The sequence below is a fragment of the Pan troglodytes genome, chromosome 8 (assembly GCF_028858775.2).
Source record: "Pan troglodytes isolate AG18354 chromosome 8, NHGRI_mPanTro3-v2.0_pri, whole genome shotgun sequence".
Taxonomy (NCBI): domain Eukaryota; kingdom Metazoa; phylum Chordata; class Mammalia; order Primates; family Hominidae; genus Pan; species Pan troglodytes.
In genome coordinates this window covers 43,095,215-43,113,237 of record NC_072406.2, presented here as the reverse complement: position 1 = coordinate 43,113,237, position 18,023 = coordinate 43,095,215, and the positions used below count along the sequence as shown (strand labels likewise).

General features: G+C 43.4%; 1 protein-coding gene across 2 annotated transcripts in view; it reads left to right on the top strand.

Moving 5' to 3' along the window:
* The first annotated feature begins 1,493 nt into the window (after nt 1-1,493).
* JCAD (junctional cadherin 5 associated) overlaps nt 1,494-18,023 on the top strand; it is a 102,159-nt gene continuing 85,629 nt past the window's right edge. For both annotated transcript variants that reach the window (XM_009458198.5, XM_016962882.4), the window contains exon 1: nt 1,494-1,641. The gene's annotated coding sequence lies outside the window, so the exon portion shown is untranslated. The remainder of the gene's footprint in view (nt 1,642-18,023) is intronic.

Here is an 18,023-nt window from a genome sequence, read left to right as displayed (position 1 = left end):
CCCAGGCTGGAGTGCAAAGGTGTGATCTTGGCTCACGGCAACCTCTGCCCTCCAGGTTCAAGCGATTCTCCTGCCTCAGCCTCCTGAGTAGCTGGGATTACAGGCATCCGCCACCATGCCCAGCTACTTTTTTTGTATTTTTGGTAGAGACGAGGTTTCACCATGTTGGTCAGGCTGGTCTCAGACTCCTGACCTCAGGTGATCCCCCCTCCTCAGCCTCCTAAAGTGCTGGGATTACAGGCATGAGCCACCACACCTGGCTGGCCAACTCTTGATCTACAGAATCAAATTTGCAAACCATCGCTTACCACTTTGTTTGCCAGCTCTTTTCTGAGTGCACATTTTGAATTTGTGTGTGTAGGTAGGATGGAAAGAGTCCTCTGTGGGAGGGCAGAGGGCGACTCTGGAAGAGAAGTGATGGGCAGAATGAAGAGGTCCCATTGAGCTGTGTGAAGAAAAGGATCTGCTACCAGAGAGAAGGACAGGCCCACTCATTCCTCCTTGAGGAGTGCCTCCTGGCCGCGTGTCCTGCTGTCTAACCGTGGCTCCAAACTGACTGGTTGCATCTTGGCCAACTGCTCCTAGGCAGGGCTGCATTTCGTCCCCGAGGTGACAGTGCACATGATAATTTATATTTTGGTGCAAAAGCACCTCAAGCTCCTTTGAGATAAAAGACTCTATATAAAACTGAGTTATGACCCTGCTTAATAGGAGCACTGTTGCCTTTTTCCAAAAGTGGAGTTAAACCCCTCTGGCATCTGCAAAGGGCTGGCTGTAAAGGATCGTTGGCCCTTTCAGCCGCCCTCATTTTTGCTGTTGATTCTGTGTGCCATAAATCATTCTCTTCCAAGTCCAAAGGCGGCATTTGTATTTGCCAAAATACTAAGGAGGAGGATCTCCAACTGGTTGAAGCTGAGGTTGGATCTTTGCTTTTTAAGTTGTGTGGGAGGTGGGGAGCACGCGTGCGTGCTCACACACACACACACACACACACACACACATTAATCCTCCCTTAATAACCTTCCAGAATAGCTATTCCCTTACCCTACAACTTCCTATGGATTCTCATGACACTGGTTTTGTTTTTGCACAAAAGATTTGACTTGGTCAGTCACACTCCTTTGTTATTTTGTACTTTTAACCCCCTTTCTCTGTGGAGAAAGGCTACCACGAGAAAGGTAACTTTCTCTTGTCCAAAGCCCAGGACCACATAGGCTCGGTACCAAGCTTCTTTTGGGACAGTATTTGACAGGGCATACCAACACGTCTTTTTTTAGAAAAGACCATAAGTGTCTTATCTTACTCCTTTGGAATTTTCCGCAGTTATTTAATCTCTAGTTTAGGAAAAGTTGGTTTGAGGGTTCTTCAAATCTCCTCGAACCTCTTACATCAGATCTGTGAGCTTGATTCACTTGAGGTGGATGGGGGCTGTGTTTGCCAGCATACCTCATTTCCATCTCTCCTCCCTACTGACTAGAAACCTTGTGGTTAAAATAACACACAGCCTCTATTCAGAGCTCAAACTTAGAGCTGCTCTCGGAGGAGGATTTTAGATTTAGGAAATTCTCAGCAGAGCATCCGAGGGGCTTTTGAAAAATTCAATTCTTTAGACGCTCATGAAGAAATCAGGGATTTCCTCAGGTAAATATTTTCTTCCCTTTTCCATTGTTTTGTTGAAAGGATGATTAAGAAAATAGGGCCGGTAATCACTGAAAAACGGCAGCTGCTTTCTAGCTTTTTGCTGGTGAACAGGGCTTGTGACAGTTTCTCTGAAAGGGGAATAAAGTGATAAAACAAGGATCTCCTGGAGAGAGAGCTGCAGAATCAATTCTCTGTTTGTGGAGAAAGGGCTGGGTGTCTGAGAAAGAGAGAGGCTTCGTTGGAGTCACCGCATCGCATTTGGTTGTATATAGGTTACAAAGGTAGAAAACAGTCGGTTGGTCTTATTCACTGTCTGGGGCAGTGGCTCTGAGGTTGGTCACGTGACCAGCTCATACAGAAGCGGTTCCCAGCACTATCTTAGCATCATATGTTCTTATTGAGTAAAACTAAACTGGTTCTCCTTCCTTGTGGCTGCTCTTCAAGTAATCAGGTGTCACTGCTTTTATCTGTTTATATTTCTATCTATCTATCATCTATTATGTATCTATCATCTATCTGTCTACCTATCTATCTATCTATCTATCTATCTATCTATCTATCTATTCGGCTTTAAAATTTTTGTGAAATACAGTTCTATTATCTCATATTTTCATATTTTTTAAACTCATGACTTTCTAAGTGATACATCATTAGAGACTTGTCTTAAATCTAGTGCAAAATGTGTTAACATTTTCTTCAAATACCAGTAACTATGGTCTCCTGAACTAAAAGAACAGTTCATTTGCAGAATGAGTCATTTTTCTGAAAAACCTGCCACCACACCTCTTGGTTTTTTTTTTTTTTATTTGTGCTGTTTTGTGTTTTTTGGTAAACATCTGTGCCTATGAAAGCTTTCAATATATCTCATTGTGGCTGGACCAGGTATTTTCCAGTTTGCCAATCCATAACTCTTCTGAGACATTATTTGTCCTTTGCAGTTGCATTTGAAGAAAATTTCCTACCTACTTGATGATAAAGCCAAATCAATCAATCAGTTGTCAGTCAAACATTTATTCATGTGCATTATATATGCTCTGCATTGAAATAGTTACCAGGGTTGGGGGAAGACAGTTTCAAAGAAGATAAATATCACCCTTGGTGTTTATCCTGTATCTCCCACCCACATTTATCAAATAATTACAAAACATTATCAATAGCACAAAATGAAGTGCCAAATTTCAAGCTTCAGATTACAGGTGAGGTTGAAGTGGCCATAGAGCTATCATTCTGGAGAGCCCACTGTGCACGGGGAACTAAGTCAACCACTTTGTGATCATCTTATTTTATTCTCTCAATAGCCCTTATTTTACATATGAAGAAAGAGAAACTTACAGAGGGGGCTAAGTGCCCAGTGTCATAATGCTGACGAGTCGTAGACACAATGCTCAAATCTTTAATGCACCCAACCTTTAAGAGGCTGAGGCTGGAGAATCATTTGAGGATAGGAGTTCAAGACCATCCTGGGCAACACAGCAAGATCCCATCTATTAAAAAAATTATTTTTAAAGGAAAATACACCTAAGAAGAAGTGGTCCCTGGGCAGGGTGCCAAAGGGTGTTCAAGTATTCAAATGGCCAGGAGGAGCAGTGTGCAGGTGAGGAACAGGTTGGAAGGGTCCAGAGTGTCTGGGGGACAGTGCAACAGTGCATGCCCTGATGAGAGGTAAAAAGGGAAGTGCTAGGTGAAGAGAGGTGGAGGGGGGTGGGCCCAGAAGTCGCCCTATGAGGAGGGTGGAGCCAGGTTCTGATGAATGCTGCTCTGAGCCATCTGTCTGTTTTGTGCTTCCTTCCTCTCTGCTGGGAGGCTTTTTTTTTTTTTTTTTTTTTTTTTTTGACAGTGTCTTGCTCTGTCGCCCAGGCTGGAGTGCAGTGGCACGATCTTGGCTCATTGCAACCTCCACCTACTGGGTTCAAGCGATTCTCCTCCCTCAGCCTCCCAAGTAGCTGGGATTACAGATGCCTGCCACCATGCCCAGTTGATTTTTGTATTTTTAGTAGAGACAGGGTTTCACCATGTTGGCCAGGCTGGTCTTGAACTCCTGACCTCAGGTGATCCACTGGCTTTGGCCTCCCAGAGTGCTGGGATTACAGGCATGAGCCACTGCACCTGGCTCTGGGAGGCTTTTTGCCTACCTCACTGAGGTTTCATATCCTCCCGCCTCAGGTCTTTGCCCAAATCTCCACTCATTTGTGAGGCTTTCTCTGACCCTCCTATTCAAAGAGAACCCCATGACCACCTTCATTGACTCTCCTTAAAAATTGTGACAAAATACACATAGTATATAATTTACCATTTTAACCATTTGTAAAGTGTACAGTGCAGTGATATTTCATACTGTACATTCACGATGTCATGCAACCATTGCCACTGTCTAGATCTAGAGCATTTCATCATCCAGAAAGGAAACCCTCTGCCCATTAAGCAGTCACGCCCCATTATCCTCTTTCCCAAGCTCCAGGGAACCCCTGAGCTGCATTTCATCTCTATGGATTTTTTTTTTTTTTTTTTGAGATGGAGTCTCGCTCTTTTGCCCAGGCTGGTGTTCAGTGGTACAATCTTGGCTCACTGCAACCTCTGCCTCCCGGGTTCAAGCGATTCTCCTGTCTCAGCTTCCTGAGTAGCTGGGATTACAGGCATGTGCCACCACGCCTGGCTAATTTTTTTATTTTTAATAGAGACAGGGTTTCATCATGTTGGCCAGGCTGGTCTCGATCTCCTGACTTCAGGTGATCCACGCATGTCGGCTTCCCAAAGTGCTAGGATTACAGTCATGAGCCACCGTGCCCAGTCTGGATATTTCATATAAATGAAATCATACATTATGTGACTTTTTGTGTCTGGCTTATTTCACTTAGCATAGTAATTTTTTTCGTTTGTTTAAATTTAATTTTTCTAAAGAGACAGAGTCTCACTGTGTTGCTGAAGCTGGAGTGCAGTGGCACAATCATAGCTCCCTGCAGGCAGCTTTGAACTCCTAGGCTCAATCGATCTTCCTGTCTCAGTCTCCTGAGTAGCTTGGATGACAGGTGCATGCTGTTGTGCCCAGCTAATTTTTTTTTTTAATTTTTTGTAGAGACAGGGTCTCATTTTGTTGCCTAGGCTGGTCTTGAACTCCTGGCTTCAAGTGATCCTCCTACGTCAGCCTCCCAAAGTGCTGGGATTATAGGTGTGAGCCACTGCTCCCAGCCCAGCATCATATTCTTAATGTTTGTCCATGAGGTAGCCTGCATCGGTCCTCCATTCTGTTCTACGGCTGAATGATAGTCCATTGTGTGTATATATCACATTTTGTTTATGCTTTATCAGCTCATGGTGATTTGAGTTGTTTCCACCTTTCAGTCATTGTGAATAGTGCTGCCATGAGCATGGGTGGACAAGTTTTCACTTAAACCCATATTTTCAGCTCTTTGGGGGCATCTACCTGGGAGTGGAATTGCTGGATCATATGGTGAGTCTATGTTTAACTTTTTGAGGAACTGCCAAACTATTTTCCACAGCAGCTGCACTATTTCACATTCCCACCAGCACTGTAGGAAGGTTCCAATTTCTTCACATTCTTGCCAAAAGTTATTTTCCGGTTATTTTTATGATCGCCATCCTACTGGGTGTGAAGTGTGAGCTCACTGTGGATTTGAATCGCATTTCCCTCATAACTAATGACACGGAGCCTCTTTTCATTTGTTTGTTGGCCATTTGTCCAGTCATTCACTTTGTATTTCCTTTATCTGGCTTTATTTTTCTTTATACATAGCTTTATGATTTATCATGTCATGTCACATCACATTTTTACTTATTTAAATGAATAAATAAAATGTAACGTATCTCCTCCTAGGACTATGAAAGCCTCATGAAGACAGAGATTCTGTCTACTATTGCATCTCAGTACTTAGGACTGTGTTCATCACTGTGGGAACTCAATATGTATTTGCAGAATAATTGAAGAGCAAATTATGGTTATTCCCCAGCCCTGGGCCTAAGGTCTCTCCAATCTTCAGATGGGTCAATGGTGGGACAGGATTGCTTGAGGCCAGGAGTTAGAGACCAGTCTGGGCAACATAGCAAGACCCCATCTCTACAAAAAAAATTTTTTGAAGAAAATGCACCCAAGAAGAAGTAACCCCTGGGCTGGGTCCCGAAGGGCTGTCAGGCACTCAAATGGCCAGGAGGAACAGTGTACAGGTGAGGAACAGGGTGGAAGGTCCAGAGTGAGTGGAGAGCCACAGCTGGTCCAAACATCAGCAGGCCCATACATCAGGGGGTCCATGCATCAACCAGTCCGTATATCAGGTCGGGGGTAGAGGCATACATCAGGATGTTCACCCATTAGCTGGTCTATACATCAGGGGTCTATACATCAGCTGCCCCATACATCAGTTAGTCCATACCTAAGTGGGTGCATACATTAGCTGGTCCATACATCAGGGGGTCCATACATCAACCAGTCCATATATCAGGTTGGGAGAGAGGCATACATCAGGATGTTCACACATCAGCTGGTCTATACATTGGGGTCTATACATCAGCTGGCCCATATATCAGTTAGTGCATACCTGAGTGGGTGCATACATCAGCTGGTCCATACATCAGTGGGTCCATACATCAACTGGTCCATATATTGGTGGGTCACTCATCAGGAGGTTCACACATCAGTGGTCTATATACCAGGGGTCCATACATCAGCTGCTCCATACATCAGGGGTCCATACATCACCTGGCCCATACATCAGCTGGTTCCTATATCAGAGGAGGCATACATCAGGAGGTTCACACATCAGCTGGTCCATACATCAGTGCGTCCATATGTCAACTGGCCTATACATCAGCGGGTCCATACATCAGCTGTCCTATACATCAGGGAGTCCATACATCAGCTAGTCCATATATCGAGGAGGGCATACATCAGGAGGTTCACACATCAGCTGGTCCATACATCAGGGGTCCATACACCAACAGGTCCATACATTAGCCGGTCCATACACCAGCTGGTCCACACATCAGCTGGTCTATACATCAGCTGGCTCATATATCAGGGAGTCCATACATCATCTGGTCCATGCATCAGTAAGCCAATACATCAATGAGTCCATACATCAGCTGGTCTATACATCAGCTGGCCCATACCTCAGGGGTCCATACATCAGGAGGTTCACACATCAGCTGGACCATACATCAATGGTCCATACATCAGCAGGTCCATACATCAGCGGGTCCATACATCAGCTGCTCCACACATCAGCTGGTCTATACATCAGCGGGGAGTCTATACATCATCTGGTCGACACATAAGTGAGTCCATACATCCATGGGTTTATACATCAATTGGTCCATATATTGGGGGGTCATATATCAGGAGCTTCACACATCAGTGGTCCATACATACATCAGGGGTCCATACATCAGCTGGCCCATATATCAGGGGGTCCATACATGAGCTGGTCCATACATAGGGGGGTCTACATATCAGCTGGTCCATATATCAACTGGTCCATACATCCGCTGGTCTCTAGATCAGCTAGTTCATACACCAGGGGGTCCACACATCAGCTGATCCATACATCAGGTGGTTCATACATCAGCAGGTCCATACATCAAGGGGCCCATATATCAAGAAGTCCATATATCAGGGAGTCCATACATCGGGGGCCTATACCATATTATTTATCCTCCCCACATCCCGCCGATGCTGCCATGGCAAATCATAGTATCCTTCCACCATCCACCCAACCCTTGGATTGTGGGGATGGAGGCTGGAGCAGCAAAACAATTATTTGGATAATCAAGGTTTGAGATAGTGAGAGCCAGAACTCAGGAAGCCACAAGGAGAGCAGAGTGACAGGGACAGACAGGACAGAGACACTGAAGGAAAAAAAAGCAACAAGATTGGGTGACTGGCTGGTTGAAACAACAGGGGCTTGAGCTGAAGACAGGGCCACAGGCATCCATCAAAGATAACTTCAAGTTTTGAACTTGGAAGTCTGGGGAAATGGTGGCACCATTAACTAGATAGGGACATTAGGAGTAGGAAAAAGGGAAGGCTTGCTTTCTATTTGAGAAGAAAACAAGAGAGTGAAAGGTCCTTAATGAACCAAGCCTAGACATGCATTTCAGAGAGTCTGTGATGATGCCCCTGGTACAGGCAGCCTCAAGAATCTACTGTGGCTTCTTTGTCCCATCAAGGCCAATTCCGCTCCGCCAATCATAGTCTCCCTGCTTGGTTGAGAAGTGGACAGAATGGCCTCAATGCACACAGACAGATTATCAAGATAACCAAGCATGGGGGCTGGGGAGGGGCAGCCTGAGGACGAGGGAAGATGCTGGGTGCCAGGGCGTGCAGCGGAGAGCAGCTCTGTGGCCCTCTGTCTCCAACTCAAGCTCCCGTTGTTTCAACCAGCAAGTTGGGCCAAGGACTCCAAGCTCCACCTCCTCAAGATTCAGGACAGAGAAAAGTCTACTCTTTAAATGTTCACTGTGCAACATACTTACAAAAACTTGACAAAAGCATGTGAGAGCTACTTTTTCCTTTTTTTTTTTTTTTTAATCTTGAGCACGTAGAAGGGGCCCTTATATTTCACAGGAATTTTCTCTTCCATGGGTGTGTAGGCTGAAATGTAAGTTTACGAAGAAGGCATTTGTTACCTAGGCTGGAGAATTCTGACTTAAAGAAGAAGCATGTAGTGGCTGAAATCTCCTCCCACAGACTTAGTGAAAACTCTAGTGAGGGGATGATCACTGCCATCATTTCTTTCTGGCTTTGGATACTGCCAGGCTGCTCATGTGTGACAACTAAATGTTGGGATATCTTCAATGAATGAACAATGAACAATGAACGATGGGATATCTTCTCCTTATAAGCCCCTCACTCTGAGCGTGTACTGTGGTTCTGTTCCTGCAATCTTTCTGATAAAATTCTCGTCGCCCCATTGCAAAGCAGTGTTCCCAAACTCAAGGCTATGTGGATGCCTATCCCTCTGCAATTCTGAGCTTGAATAAAGAGAAAGCCTTGGAGAGCCAAGTTCACTTTCCTGACACCATGACAACCACCCCTGATAACGCCATCACTCTTTTTTTTTTTTTTAGTATGGAGTTTCGCTCTTGTCACCCAGGTTGGAGCGTAATGGCATGATCTCAGCTCACTGCAACCTCCACCTCCCAGGTTCAAGTGATTCTCCTGCCTCAGCTTCCCAAGTAGCTGGGATTACAGGTGTGCACCACCACGCCCGGCTAATTTTGTATTTTTAGTAGAGACGGGGTTTCACCATGTTGGCCAGGCTGGTCTCAAACTCATGACCTCAAGTGATCCACCTGCCTGGGCCTCCCAAAGTGCTGGGATTACAGGAGTGAACCACCGCACCCGGCCACCATCATTCTTAAGATAGGGCTCCTGACATATTTCTGGAACATAACCTACTGACTAAGGTATCCTAGACAGAAAAGGGGCATTCCAGGATAGGGGTGCATATTTTATTAGACACTATGGCCAACTTTTTTTAAGTTTTAAGGTAGCTGTTCTTTAGGCAATTGAAAAGGAAGTAAGTTTCATCTTAATTCTGAAATGATGGGGCTTCAGGATTGACTTCCTTGGATAATGTGTTTTCCGATTTCATTCAAACATGCATTAATTTAGATACCTCATCATGTTACTTGAAAGGGGTCCCAATCCAGACCCCAAGAGAGGGGTTCTTGGACCTCATGCAAGGAAGACTTCAGGGCGAGTCCATAGAGTAAAGTGAAAGCAAGTTTATTAAAGAAGTAAAGAAACAAAAGAATGGCTACTTCATAGGCAGAGCAGTGGCGTCGGCTGCTCAACTGATTGTACTTATCGTTACCTCTTGATTATTTGCTAAACAAAGGTTGGATTATTCATGAGTTTTCCAGGAAAGGGTTGGGCAATTTCCAGAACTGAAGTGTCCTCCTCTTTTTAGATCATATAGGGTAACTTCTGGACATTGCCATTGCATCTGAAAACTGTCATGGCACTGGTGGGAGTGTCTTCTAGCATGCCAATGCAGTATAATTAGCATATAATGAGCAGCAAGGATGACGAGAGATCCCTTTCATCACCATCTTGGTTTTGGCGGGTTCTGGCTAGCTTCTTTACCTCATGCTGTTTTATCAGCAAGGTCTTTGTGACCTGTATCATGTGACCTCCTATCTCATCCTGTGACTTAGAGTGCCTAACCTACTGGAAATGCAGCCGAGTAGGTCCCAGCCTTATTTTACCTAGCCCCTATTCAAGATGGAGTCGCTCTGGTTTAAACATCTCTGACAATCAAATGAGTATTTGTGTAAGCCCACTGAAAACTCATCAACAGTCCCATGGGGAGGGATGTGCAAGGCTCTGTCCCAATTCTCCAGTGTTAATAAAGAATCAGGACTGCCATGGGACAGTAAGTGACAACAGAAGAGAAATGCACAGAAAGCAGTGCTGTGAGGACAGGCATGCAGGGCTGCCTGCACCCAGCTGTGGTCTCCCTACATTTGAGCTGGCAGCCTTCTTCTTGGCATGCCCAGCCAGGAGGATAATAATTGAGAAATCAAATGGGGAAATGGGCACTTTGCAAGGCATTTAAGCTCAAAGAGCTACAACGGGCCAGGCATGGTGGCTCACTTCTGTAATCCCAGCACTTTAGGAGGCTGAGGTGGGCAGATCACCTGAGGTCAGGAGTTCAAGACCAGCCTGGCCAACATGGTGAAACTCTGTCTCTACTAAAAATACAAAAATTAGCTGGGCACAGTAGCATGCACCTGTAACCCCAGCTACTCAGGAGGCTGAGGCAGCAGAATCGCTTGAACCCAGGAGGCAGAGGTTGTGGTAAGCCAAGATAGTGCCACTGCACTCCAGCCTGGGTGACAAAGCACTACAACGTTCATCCAAACTAATCTTCTGTGCTACTCTAGGCTTCACAGTGACAAAGTTCTACAGGGACACATCTGCCTTTTTGCGTTGTACTTTTTTTTTTTTTAAGAGACAAGGTATTGCTCTGTTGCCCAGTGCAGTGGTGCCATCATAACTCACTGCAGTCTCCAACTCCTGGGCTCAAGCAATCCTCCTGTCTTAGCCTCCCAAGTAGCAGGGACTACAGGCACACACCATCATGCCCAGCTAATTTTTTATATTTTTTATTTTTTGTAGAGATGGGGTCTTGCTGTGTTGCCCAGACTGATCTTGAACTCCCGGCATCAAGTGATCCTCCCATCTCAGCATCCCAAAGTGCTGGGATTACAGGTGTGAGCCAATGCCCCCAGCCTGCATCTCTTTAAAATAATAAATGATGTCCAAAGCATAATCTATAACCGTGGTTCTATGGCTCTGGAATTGTGAAGGAACAAAAATATTGGTTGGGGTCTTAGTACTTGAAGATATTTTATCCTGAAGGGAGTGCTGTGTTCCTTCCTAGATGTGATCACTAGGAAATAAATGCTTGGAAGAGTTAGCAGAGTTACATTAATGCTGGGTCTTAACCAATTCAGAATATAGGATGCAAAATCACCATTTTAGATCTTTACACATAAATTGTAAAATCAGCTCTTGATGTTTTACACTTAACAAAAGCAGTCGTGTCAATTAATGTCAATGCTAATTTATCATAGCAGATGATAAAAAATAACACATTGGCATTAGGCTTTGACAAGCATTATGTGAATTATTTTACAATAGCCTTATTTTTCTGATTCTTAATTTTCTGAAACTAATATGAAAATTATGTTGCATTATTTCAGTACATGCAAACAAAAACTGAGGATTTGGACTAGAAAATAGGCAGAAAGGGTTGGGTTTGTGGTTCACACCTGTAATTCCAGCACTTTGGGAGGCCGAGGCAGATGAATCGTCTGAGGTCAGGAGTTCGAGACCAGGCTGGCCAACATGGTGAAACCGTGTCTCTACTAAAAATACAAAAATTAGCTGGGTGTGGTGGCACGTGTCTGTAATCCCAGCTACTCGGGAGGCTGAGGCAGGAGGATCACTTGAACCCAAGAAGCAGAGGTTGCAGTGAGCAAGAGAGCAATACTCCATCTCAAAAAAAAAAAAAAAAAAAGAAAGAAAAGAAAACAGACAGAGAGGAAGGAGCCCCTTAGGGATTGAATGTCACAGTTGCAGGGCTGGTGACAGCACAGTCAATCTCTGCCTTTGTCTTCTTTTCATCTTTTTAGATATCTGCCATTATAGGGATGTTGAAAAATTATTTTCACCTCTCTCATGCATACCTGTCTCAAAGAAATCATTGCTAACTGGATTTAGTAATACAGGGCAGGACAGCAGCTCAGTGAAGAGGGTGCATTTAGGAATAAAAGTGACCTAGATGCTCCTACAACCTGCCTCTTTCTAGCAAGTAACTCAAGCTTTCAAACTCATTTCCTGATCTGTAAAGTAAAAATAATAAAAGCTCCTAGCCTGCAGGAATGTTGTGACAATTAAGTGAGCTAATGTATGCAAAGCTCTTAGCACATTCAATCAATGCTAACTATTATTATCACAGGTAACATGCGAATAACAGAATTGAGCTACCATTTTTCAGCCAACCCCCAACCCTCCGCTCTTCTCTCTTCTCTAAGTTTAATTGTAAAACACAGTTCATTTAAAAAACAAACAAACAAACAAACAAAAACAAAAAACTTTTGACAAGCATATGTTTTTAATTTTCAAATAATTTCAACTTTTTTTATTTTAGATTCAGGGGCTACATGCACAGGTTTGTTACATGGGTGTATTGTGGGATGCTGAGGTTTGGGGTGTGGATGGTCCCATCACCCAAGTAGTGAGCATAGTACCCAACAGGTAGCTGTTCAACCCTTGCCCTCCTCCCTGGACGCTCTAGTGGTCCCCAGTGTGTCTATTGTTCCTATGTTTATGTCCACGAGCACTCAATGTTTAGCTCCCACTTATAAGTGAAAACATATGGTATTTGGTTTTCTGTTCTTGCATTAGTTTGTTTAGGACAATGACCTTCCACTGCATCCATGTGGTTGCAAAGGATGTGATTTCATTCTTTCTTATGGCTGCATAGTGTTCCGTGGTGTATATGTACCACATTTTCTTTATCAATCCACTGTTGATGGGCACCTAGGTTGATTCCATGTATAAACCACAGCTCTAATAAAGTTACTCTTCTGCTCAAAAACCTGCTACTGAATCAAATCCAAACTCCCTTAACACAGCATGTAAAGCCCCTTGTGAAATTGCTTCACTCTCCCTCCCACCTGCAACCCTCTCAGGACTTACGCTCCACGACCTCTGAAATCATTTTCCTTTTCCTGAATGAGCCACATGCCCCCAGGCCTCTGTAAGTTAACTTCTCAGTTTCCTCTTTCTAGGAACTTTTTCCTCCCTCTCTGCCTTCAGGCTAGTTCCAACCAGAACTATTCAAACTAGAGTTCAATTCTTTTGGTGTATCCCCATGATACTTTCTTTGTGCCTTTGCCATAGCACTTACCACTCTCCCATTGAACTGCATTTCCTGTGTTATATGGCAAAATTAAAATAATACAAAAAATTAGCCAAGCGTGATGGTGCATGCCTGTAATCCCAGCTACTCGGAAGGCTGAGGCAGGAGAATCGCTTGAACCCAGGAGGTGGAGGTTGCAGTGAGCCAAGATTGCGTCATTGCACTCCAGCTTGGGCAACAACACAAAACTCTGTCCAAAAAAAAAAAAAAAAAAAGAAAAGAAAAATTGACTCACTAACTGTTTATTATCAGTAGGTTATTATAGTATAGTAGCAATAGAGAAAGGGCTTATTTGGGATCAAAAGAACTGGCTGTGAGTGTGTGTGGGGGTGTGTGTGTGTATTTATACATAAATATACAGGCATTTCCTCATTTACTTTAATATTTGAACAGGTATTTTCTTATCTATTTTAACATCAATTTTAACATTTAACATTTATTTTAACATTTGACATATAACGTTTGAAGTTCCTTCCAACTCTTAAGTGTATGAATCTGAATTATTTGCCTTTATCTCCTTACATACATATTTAAATATTATGGCAAAAGAACAACCAGGATTGCTGGATCATATGATAATTCTACTTTTAATTTTTGAGGAACAACCATACTGTTTTTTGGTAGTCCTATTTTTGGGTATATATCTCAAAGAATTGAAGTCAAGATCTTGAAGTGATAGCTTTACTCCCATGTTCACTGAAACACTATTCACAATAGCTAAGATACAGAAACAACCTAAATGTCCCTCAGAAGATGAATGGGCAAGGAAAATGTGGTCTATGCACACAGTGGAATATTATCCAGCATTAAAAAAAGGGGAAAATCTTGCCATATGCAACAATATGAACTGGGAGGATGTTATGCTAAGAGAAATAAGTCATATGGTTTGGCTGTGTCCCCACCCAAACCTCATCTTCAATTGTAGGTCCCATAGTTCCCATGTGTCATGGGAGGGACCTGGTAAGAGGTAATTGAATCATGGGGGTGGGTCTTTTCCATGCTGCTGTCAAGATAGTGAATAAGTCTCATGAGGTCTGATGGTTTCATAAAGGGGAGTTCCCCTGCACATGCCCTCTTGCCTGCTGCCATGTAAGACGTGACTTTGCTCTTCATTTGCCTTCTGCCATGATTATGAGGCCTCCCCAGCCATGTGGAACTGTGAGTCCATTAAATCTCTTTCCTTTATAAATTATCCAGTCTTGGGTATGTGTTTATTAGCAGTGTGAGAACAAACTAATACAATAAGCCAGGCACCGAAGGGCAAATACTGTATGATTCTGCTTATATAAGGAATCTAAAATAGTCAAACTCATAGAAGCAGAGTAGCATGTTGGTTGCCAGGGTTTGGGGTAGAAAGCGGAAGATGTTGTTTAACAGGTATAAATGTTCAGTTTTGCAAGATGAGTAAGTTCTAGAGATCTGCTGTGCAACATTATGCCTATAAGTTAATATTGTAATGTGCACTTAAAAATGTAAGAGGGTAGACTGGGTGCAGTGGCTCACGCCTGTAATCCCAGCACTTTGGGAGGCTGAGGCAGATGAATCATCTGAGGTCAGGAGTTCGAGACCAGGCCAGCCAACATGGTGAACCCTCTCTCTACTAAAAATACAAAAATTAGCCAGACATGGTGGTAAGCACCCACTGTGATCCCAGCTAATTGGGAGGCTGAGGCAGAAGAATTGCTTGAACCCAGGAGGTGGAGGTTCCAGTAAGCCAAGATCATACCACTGCACTCCAGCCTGGGCGACAGAGCAAGAGTTTATCTCAAAAAAAGAAAAAAAATTAAGAAGGTATGTTAAGATCTTACATAAAGTGTTCTTACCACAATAAAATAATAATAAAAATCATAACCAGGATTCTGTCGTCTAGAGCCACAGAAAATTGACTAGGTGGGAGATGAGTTGTGGAGTGGTCTGAAGGGTAGAGTATCAGCTTACCCTCTGGCCCTCACTGGCCTTTCCCAGGCAAAGGCCACACTGGCATCTGCTCATTACTTCAGTCCCACCCCTGAAGTCAGAAGGTTGAAGCTTTCCTGTTCTTCATTGCAACACTGTACATGTATGTTAGAACCTTGCCCACAGTAGACACCATGCAAATGTCTCTCAAGTGAATGAGTGGATAATCTCCCCTTTCACTGAAACACAGTAAAGTGAAGATAAGATTTCTTAAGATGTTTATGACAGGATTTTATGCTTAAAAGACTATGAACCAAAAATAAAATTCCAAGCCCCCCAACCACCTGAATCGACCCCTCCTCTCAGCCACAGGCATTCTAAAGTTAGCCTGAGCCGGGCATGGTGGCTCAGACCTGTAATCCCAGCACTTTGGGAGGCCAAGGCAGGTGGATCACTTGAGGTCATGAGTTCAAGACCAGCCTGGCCAACATAGTGAGACCCTGTCTCTAAAAAAAAATTAATAATAATAAAATAAATAAGTTAGCCTGAAAAACTAGTTTCATGCCATGATAGGAAAGGAGGGTCGGACATGCCTCATGACACCCTCCTCCCTTTTGGAATTACTAATAAAACAGACTCTTTTTTTGAGACTGAGTCTTGCTCTGTCACCCAGGCTGGAGTGCAGTGGTGTGATCCCGGCTCACTGCAACCTCCACCTCCCAGTTTCAAGAAATTCTCCTGCTTCAGCCTCCCGAGTAGCTGGGATTACAGGAATGGGCCACCACGCCCAGCTATATTTTTTGTATTTTTAGTAGAGACAGGGTTTCACCATATTGGCCAGGCTGGTCTCAAACTCCTGACCTTGTGATCCACTTGCCTTGGCCTCCCGAGTAGCTGGGATTACAGGAATGGGCCACCACGCCCAGCTATATTTTTTGTATTTTTAGTAGAGACAGGGTTTCACCATATTGGCCAGGCTGGTCTCAAACTCCTGACCTTGTGATCCACTTGCCTTGGCCTCCCAAAGTGCTGGATTACAGGCATGAGCCATCGCACCCAACCAGAACAGACTCTTTAAGTCTGATGAGAAACATTTATAATCTATTCTCTCTGAAGCTTGCTACCTGAAGGCTTCCTCTGCATGATAAAACCTTGATCTCCATAACTCGTTATCTTAACCCAGACATTCCTTTTTATTGATAATAACTCTTTCAACCAATTGCCAGTGAGAAAATCTTTGAATCTGCCTGACTTGGAAGTCCCACTTCCAGTTATCCCACTTTTCTGGCTGAACCAATGTACATCTTACAAGTATTGACTGATGTCTCATGTCTCCCTAATATGTATAAAACCAAGCTGCACCCTGACTACCTTGGGCACATGTTCTCAGGATCTCCTGAGGGCTGTGTCAGGGGCCATTGGTCACTCATATTAGTCCTAATTACCCTCTCTAAATCCAATCAAGTCATTATGCCTCAGGCTTTGTTTAAGAATAAAGTAGAATAGGCCAGGGTGGGGTGGCTCACACCTGTAATCCCAGCACTTTGGGAGGCCGAGGTGGGCAGATCACCTGAGGTTCGGAGTTCGAGACCAGCGTGGCCAACTTGGTGAAACCCCATCGGTACTACAAATACCAAAAAATTAGCTGGGTGTGGTGGTGGGCGCCTGTAATACCAGCTACTTGGGAGGCTGAGGCAGGAGAATTGCTTGAACCCAGGAGGTGGAGGTTGCAGTGAACCGAGATTGCGTCACTGCACTCCAGCCTGGGCGACAGAGTGAGATCTGTCTCAAACAACAACAACTACAACAAAAACCCTCAAACAAAACAAGAACAACAAAAAGAATAATTCAGAATAAATAAATCTCTTCAAATATTTTAGAGTTTGACTCTTCGTTAACAAAACAAAGTCATAATTTCCACCAAGAATATCAACCCTTCTCTATGTTATAAATAAAGTTTCAGTGCCGTAAAAGAAATAGCACTTGAATGTAAAATTTTATTTTTAATTCTCAGCAAGGCAAGCTACTTCTATAGAAGGGTGCGCCTTTACAGATGGAGCAATGGTGAGCAGCACACTTGGACAAGGGCGGGGAAGGGGTTCTTATCCCTGACACACATGGCCCCTGCTGCTGTGTCCTTCCCCTGTTGGCTAGGGTTAGACCGCACAGGCTAAACTAATTCCGATTGGCTAATTTAAAGAGAGTGACTGGGTGAGTGGTTTGGTGGGAAAAATGGTTATGCAGGATGGAGAATGAGTCAGGGCAGAGCAGGTAGCAGCTAATCGGAATGAGTTAGGGTGGAGCCGGTAATCGCAATGAGTCAGGGTGGAGCAAGTGATTGAAATGAGTCAGGGTGGAGGAGGTAATCGAAAAAGGTTACTTTACGAGGAAGTTAAGTTTAAAAGTAGAAGACAAAGAATTGAACATATACTGACATATTGATTCTTTTTAGAACTCATATCTAACATCTATTTTAGTATAAATTCAGATTTTTTCATTGTATATGGCATTTGGCATAAAGATTATTTGTAGATCCTGTCATTATTTAAAATTATATTATATATATTCATATGTTTATTATACCCCTTCCTGTTAAATATAATCTCCATGAGGACAGGGATTTTTTTTTCATCTTATTATTCATGCTGTTTCCCTAGCACAGTGCCTGGAACATAATAAGTGCTTCACAAACACTTACTAAAGAGGAGTTATTTATATCAAGAAATTGGTACTAAATAAAGTCTATTAGAAAGAGAAAATTATTTAACTAGATAAGAAACTCATTCTGAAGAAAACAAAGCCTGAGGCATAATGACTTGATTGGATTTAGGGAGGGTAATTAGGACTAATGGGAGTTTTACCCCTGATTCTTTAGGAATGAGACAGAAAATGAGAAGTTAGGAATAAATCCCCTGAAGGCTTTGGAAATAATTAACTGAGATCTTTCTTTTGCAATGATGTCTTATGTTTCAAAGATGAGGTGTAAGATGAGTTGGGATTATGTTTACGTTTCATTTTCCCCACTTTTAAATAATTTTCTTT